At 53.5% G+C, this 7020-nt stretch overlaps 1 protein-coding gene across 1 annotated transcript in view; it reads left to right on the top strand.

The window, feature by feature from the left end:
• The window catches only part of C11H6orf132 (chromosome 11 C6orf132 homolog), a 34618-nt gene that overhangs the window by 437 nt on the left and 27161 nt on the right, over positions 1 to 7020 (top strand). The gene's annotated exons all lie outside the window — the stretch shown is intronic.

The raw sequence follows: 7020 nt of genomic DNA, 5'->3' as shown, positions 1-7020 counted from the left end.
TCTCGCAACCCACCGCCTATCCTCGTTCTCTCTGAGTCAGAATTATTCCTGAGATCGCGACATCTCTCCCTCACCTTTTTCCGCTTCCTCTGCCCCGCGGAGAGCTTGCCTCAGGAGCCCTGCATTTCTGTCAGTTTAGAAAAGTCAGCCACGCAAGCCGCTGTTAACAGGTTGCCAGCCATTTGCACACCGATTTAGTTTGGTTTGGTTTGCAGGGTGGAGGTGCGGGGGGGGGGGCAGGCGAGGGGGACAGTGCCACAGGCTCTTACTAGGTCCACTTGGGTCTGAGTTGTCTATGGTCTCAGATTAAAGAGGCAGGAGAGTGGAGAGCAGGGAGCCCACGAATCTCGGGTGGTGTGGTTTTTTTTTTTTTTTTTTTTTGCAAACGTCTGGAACCAAATTGGCCTTGCCCCAGGTCTGGCTATGGGTCACCCTATCTCTTCCTCAATCTACAGTTTGTACACTCTTAACTAAGGAGAAAACCCGGGGAAATAGGCGACAGGTATTCACGACTTGGTTTTGATCCGTGGTCCTGGGGTCTGAGGAGGGAGACAAAGGTGTGTCACCCATCACTCCCTTGGCATGCTTGTCTCCATCACCTTTGTGGGCACTGCACAGGGCCACAGGGGGACGTTGCCCCCTCCGCTGATGCTGTGGGTTCTCTTCAACACCCTATTACTATGTTAGTGGCTGGGCTGAGCGCAAGATCCCTGACCCAAAGATCTCTCATCAACAGACAAACAAAACTGACAGTGTGTCCTCCTGCCTTTGCGGGGGGGGGGGGGGGGGGGGGGGGGGGGGGGGGGTGCTCCTCCTGGTAAGGCAATCTTTAGGCACCTGAGGAAGAAAGGAGATGCTTCTGAGAGGACCTAGGCTCAGAGTGGAGAGAGGAGGTTGTTCCTAGCAGAGCCCAGGTTGCTGCAAAGAGGAATCGTACAAAGCCAAGTGGGGGGCGGGGGGTGTGTGTCTTAGGAACTTGAAGACACCCATACAGGCAAGTGTGCTCCAAGAGCCAGCACTCTGTGATGCCCCACCTTCCTGTCGTGGAGGAAGACCTCAGTAGCAAACTGTCCACAGACACACACACACACACACACACACACATCCTGTACGTTTCCTAGGTGCAAACTCTCCTAAAATGATTGCTGTTGACTCACTAAGTTTTTGTCCTAATGGCTTTCCGGATGAAGACAGGAAGGCAGAGGGAAGGTCACTGAACTGGTCCAAGATGGCAAGATTTAAATGGTAGAAATCTTCCCGCAGGGAACAAACAAATGCTCCTCAGTAGACAACAGGCCGGTGTAGTTGTCACAACCACGCAAGTCAGAGAATTTCCAGTACCCCAGAGCCAACAAGTGGAACCAGGCAGAGCCCCCACTCGTAGCAGGCTTGCTGACTTCACTCTGGAGGAAGGGGCCCAGCGGGGTGGGGGGGTGGGGGAGGGGAGACGTGGACTACCGTCCACCGAGTATTTATCTGCCTTAACCAGTTCCCCCCACTTCCTCTCCAAAGAACTCAGAACAGCCTCTCCACACTTCCTCTCTGTGAGCTTCCTGTTGCTAGGAATCTGTCCCGGGGAGAGAGAAGAGGGACAGGGTACCCTGTCAGCTTTTACCAGTCATCTATGGGCACAGCTCCTCCCTGCCCCCAGGGCAGGGCTGCGCCTTCAGCTGACTCAGCCTGGCTGTGTCTGCACTGGGCTGGGGTTTGGGGAGGTGGACAGCAGGGGGTGGCTCTCCCGTGTTCTGGAGTGTTCCCTGGGGTGCTCACGGGCATGAGACCCCCTTCTCCTTGCTGCCCTTGGGGTTGAGGAGGCAAGCAACTGGTGCTGGGGATTCTGGGATGGCAGTGGGTATGCCAGCCTTACCTACCTGTCCGCAATAGTGCTAGCTCCCAGGGCCTTGGTGTTTCCTGTTCAGTGTAGCTCTCAGCCCTTTAATACAGTGCCTCATGCTGTGGTGACCCCCAACCATAAAATTCTTTTGTTGCTATTTCCTAATCGGAATTTTACTACTGTTAGGAGTTGTAATGTAACTATCTGATATACAGGGTACCTGATATGGGGCACCCCCGCCCCACGGGGAGTTAAGTGGTTGCAAGAGACTGTTACAGTCTAAAGCAGTAGCTGCCCAGCCTTTCCAGAAAGTTCTCCAGCAGGTTTCCAAATCACCGTTTGTTACACTCAAGTCATTGCAGCGGTTTGTTGATTTTGTTGAAACTGGGGCCTGCTACGTTGTTTAGGGTGGCCCTGAACTCCGGGACTCCATCGATCTTCCCGCCTCAGCCGCCCAATAGGTGGGACTGCAAGCGTGTGTGTCACTGTGCCTGGCTCGTCCCGTCCCCGTTCTGAACTTTGCCTGTCCTGCCTCCTTTATTTCCTTGTCCTCAGGTGGCTGCACTCCAAAGGAAATAGGCTTGAAGAGGCCACCCTGAGGTTGCAAAGGGGTGGGGCACTCCAGCTCTAAAGGCCCCTTAGATGGTGCCCTTCTGCCTGGTTCCCAGTGCTGGGGGCCAGGTGAGGGAATCACAGACCCATGTCCAGATATGTGAGGGAATTGAGCCTGCCTGGTGTGCGGCTACAGCCACGTCCCAGGTCCCAGGCTGTTTGCACAAGGGGAGGCTGGGTGCAGATAAAAAAGATCGCCAGCAGGTGCAGGTGGTTGTGGGTAAATTTTTCTAGAGTGTGTATGTGTGGTGATTATAACCCTACTGAATGCAATCACAATCCTAATTAAGCCTTCTGCCTCCCTAACAAGAGCTTCAAAAGGCTGCGCGATTGTCTTTTAAGTACTTGAGAAAACAGATCGAATCTTCACAGATTTTTGTAGTCTCTTTTGATAAGAGACTGGGACCACAAAGCAGCCCTGACCAGGCTCCCCAAACTCCCTGTTGCTTTACTTCTCTGTGGCCTCTTAGCTCAGTCCATGGAGTTTCTTATCACCTGCTGATCCTCTTGGTCCCAGCAATGGGAATTGGGGCTCTCCTGCCCAGTTCTACCTCACGAACAACGCCTGCCATGCGCAGCGCCAGACACACATCAGATACAGATTTCTCTGGCCCAGACGCTACGCATTCCCTACGTGTCTCCTTCCCAGGAGGTTCCTCGTACTCCATGCTCTGAGAATTCTCGGGATTTCCTTCCCCTGCTGGGGCTGAGCGCTTGGCTTTCTCCAGCAGACCCCTGCAGGGCACACGGTAGACTGGACATGAGTGTGTGGTGAGCTGTGGTGAGCTCCTTAGCAGCATTCCAGGCGGTGGCTGCTGGTTCCAGCATCCTTCTCCCTGAGGCCCCCTCCCCAGCCCACACACACTTTGCATAGCAGGCCAGGCTAGAGGGGAGCCAGCCATGACCCACCCGGAGCCGGAGCCGAGTGCCTGCATCCGGCCCCGGCCGAGGCTGGGCTCAAACCAGCTTATAGAAGGCTGCCTTGTGCCTTGCGGGGGGGGGGGGGGGGGTGTAAAGGGGACTCCTTCACACTTTACACTCCTGTCACCTAGAGTAAACACACCCTGGAGATGTGCTAATAGAGATGGGCTGCGGTTTCCTGGTGGTTCAGCACCCTCCACTACCATGAGACACACACACACACACACACACACACACACACACACCCCACATATTCACATTCTACACATATCACATATACACACACCATATAAACACACCTTACACACATGCCCACATGCCACACAGTCACACAACACACACATAACACACACACACACACACACCATAGACATCTCACGCACACCACGTACACCACATACCACACACACACCAGACATACGTGTGGGCCTCTGCCCTCACTGTGGCCCCACTATGGAAGTACCTCTGTTGTTGCTGTAGCTAACTCCAGAAAGCGGCCCCTCATTGACCCTGCAGATAGCTATAGCCCATAAGCTAACAATGGTCATAGCGACTTCTTTTTTCTTTCTTCTGCGGTGTCAGAGATAGAACCCCGAGGCTGACTCATGTTAGGCAAGTGCTCTCCCATGGAAGCCATCCCTGACCTGAAAGATAGCCTCCCCATCAGTTCCTGTCACCTGAGCTGGTAAAACCCGTCCTTACATAGCTCCCCAAATCAAGACTCCTCATTGGGCTGAGGGGCCAAGCATCTTAGTGCACCCGATCACATGGGCTCTTGTTAAGAACAGTTCCTGGGCAGTGGTGGCGCACGCCTTTAATCCCAGCACTCAGGAGGCAGAGGCAGGTGGATCGCTGTGAGTTCGAGGCCAGCCTGGTCTATAGAGTGAGTCCAGGACAGCCAAGGCTGCACAGAGAAACCATGTCTCAGGGTGGCCCGGGGGGCGGGGGGAGGGTGGGGGACGCCGGGAGGGAGAACAGTTCTCGATTTGACAGGTGTGGAATGGGAGAGGTTCAGAGTTTCTAGCAAGTTCCAGGTGAGGTCATCCGACTGCTCTGGGCCCTCTTCAATCTGCTAGCCTTTGAGCTGCTCACTGTTTTTTTTTTTTTATTTTTTTTGGTCATCTCCTTTGCTCTGTGCTTCCCCGGCCCTCCCTCCCTCCCACCCCAGCTGAAACTTCAGTGTCCCCTCTGCCCTTGGACAAAGGCCTCTCTCTGGGTGCTTTAGGTCAGGCCTGCTAGGGCTTGCTGGGACAAACTGGCCTTTTCAGGTTCCTGTCATGGGAACCTGCTAATTAGCAAGGAAGGGCCTCATTAATGTCATTTGTGAGCTACGTTCACATGGCCACCCCTTTGCTGCTGCTCTGAGGAAGAGGCGCTCTTCCAGCGGTGGAAGACGACTGGCCGTCCCAACCTTCCCACCCCACTGTACAGGCCGCACTGTGTGTCTGCAGGGTGGTAGAAGCAAGAAGAGGCATGTTTGGGGGTTCCAGGTTACTCTGGGTCAAAGCCACAAGTCCCTTTAAGTGAAGGCACCATTCCTCCTTAGCCCCTGAAATCCAGTAGATCTGTGGCCAGTGCTCTGGAGGTCACTGGGGAGGGGTCCTGGCAATTTGGGGCCCTCTAGCCCTTTTCTTACCCTAATGGCTTCACTGCTGGGAGCTTAGGAAGGCTTCCTGCAATGTAGGAGTCAATATACCCACTCTACAGGTGGGGAAACTGAGCCTGAGAAAGTGCTAGAAGTTCATAGGAAGTTCTAGAGCGACTGAGCTGTGAACCCAGATATACCTCCCAGGTCCTTCTTGAGAACTATATCGACTACAGGAGACCCCCAAACTCTGCATTCTTTTCCTGCTATGACCGGAGGGGTCAGATTCCAGTCATGTTGCTGCCCCTGGGGTGTTGGCCTCTCTTGTTCGCCAGATGTGGTACTGTGGGTGCATAGTCTCTTCTGGCTTCAGGTCCCTCATCAAAACTGAGACTCTGTCCCCTGGCTGGCAAGACAGCTCACTGTGGAAAGGTGATGTTTCACTTGTGTTCAGTCCCTGAACCCGTGTAAAGGTGGAAGGAGAAAACGGACACCACAAAGTTCCCCTCTGTTCTCCGCATGCGCACTGTGGTGCCCGCGTGCATAAACACATTCACACACCATGCACACACTAACACATTTTTTAAATGATGTCTTTTAAAGAGTATTTCGCCTACAGGCCACTTGAGAGCTTAGAGCAGGGCCAGGGCCTGGAGTGTGGTACCCTACAGCTCTGGGTTTGCCTCAGTGGTAGGCAGAGTGGTTTCCTAGGAGACACAGGCTTGGACTCAATCGCTAGTACTACAAGATAAATAACAGTGCCTGCACCAGGGCAGAGTAGTTCAAGCCACTGAGTTAGTTCTGGGCTAGCCTGGGCTAGAGCAAGACCTTTCCTAAAGAAAAGAAGTACCTAGCTCATCGTATATACTTAATATATGCAAAATATCAGCAGCTTAGTATATGGTAGCCGTTAATTTATTGACTGATTAATTTTCTTGCTATGCTGGAAAGATCTAGAACATAGACAATCCAAGCTAAGTCACTGTCCCAGAATATTTTGACCTCAATGGCCGTGGAGATCCATCGCCAGATTCGGGCCCTGGGAATGAAAAGCGTTTTACCAACAGACATTCAACCTGAGCTTTGTGGGGATAGGCATAGAGAAGATTCCAGAGGCCCCTCCTCCTGGGTGGAAGGGTAGGAAACAAGGACTCAGAGTCTGCGAGCAGCCTGTGGTGAGTCCGCAGCTTCCCTGCGAGCAGCCTATGGGGAGGGCATTCCTCGGGTAACACACACATACACAGAGGCATATGTGTGCCCCACCCCAGGCCGGAGAACCAGCCATGCCTGTTAGGGAGAGGCCCTGAGTCCCAGGCCATGTGAGACAGCACACTGCATGTACTGGAGGAGGCTTGTCTGGGACCCTGCAAACCCTGACACTACCAGGGGTTTATGGCTTTGGTCCAGTCCCTTCCACGGTGGATCTCAGGTCATTGCGCGTGCTTGTGCGGAGTAGGCAACCCCAAGCATTGGAGCTCACAATGAACCCTGGCAAGAAAGGAAGAGGCTGCCTCCTTCCTGAGGGTGCTTACTCGTGCACACAGGTGGTGCCTATAGTTTTTAGGTGATGGGACCCGTTTCAGGCTCAAAGCCTTAAACTCTTAGCAGGAGAACAGGGGAGGGGGAAACCAGTGATGACGATGATGATGTGCTAGTGATTTCTTTGGACTTTTTGAAAAATTACATTTGATTTAGTGGTGTGTGTGTGTGTGTGTGTGTGTGTGTGTGTGTGTGTGTGTGTTTCCATGTCCTCAATGCCTATGTGTGGAGCAAAGGACAGTTTGCAGGAGTCCACCATGTGTGTCCCAGGGACGGCTCTCACACAGGTCATCAGGCTTGGTGCCAGTGCCTTTACCTGGAGCTGTCTTCCCAGCACTTGGTTTGTCTGGGGTTCAGTTCAGACACATGCCTTGCTTACACACCCACTCAGCTCCCCACGACACTCCTTAAGGCTCTCTCCCCTTTCCTCTGGAAGCTTCCCAGTCTCAGTGCATGTCTCCCTCCTTCAGGCACTCTGGAGGGTGGGGCCTCAGCTCACCGCCCCTTCCAGCTCCCAGATAGAGCAGAA

Source organism: Acomys russatus, chromosome 11 (assembly GCF_903995435.1).
Source record: "Acomys russatus chromosome 11, mAcoRus1.1, whole genome shotgun sequence".
Taxonomy (NCBI): domain Eukaryota; kingdom Metazoa; phylum Chordata; class Mammalia; order Rodentia; family Muridae; genus Acomys; species Acomys russatus.
This window is presented reverse-complemented; position numbering and strand designations above follow the sequence as displayed.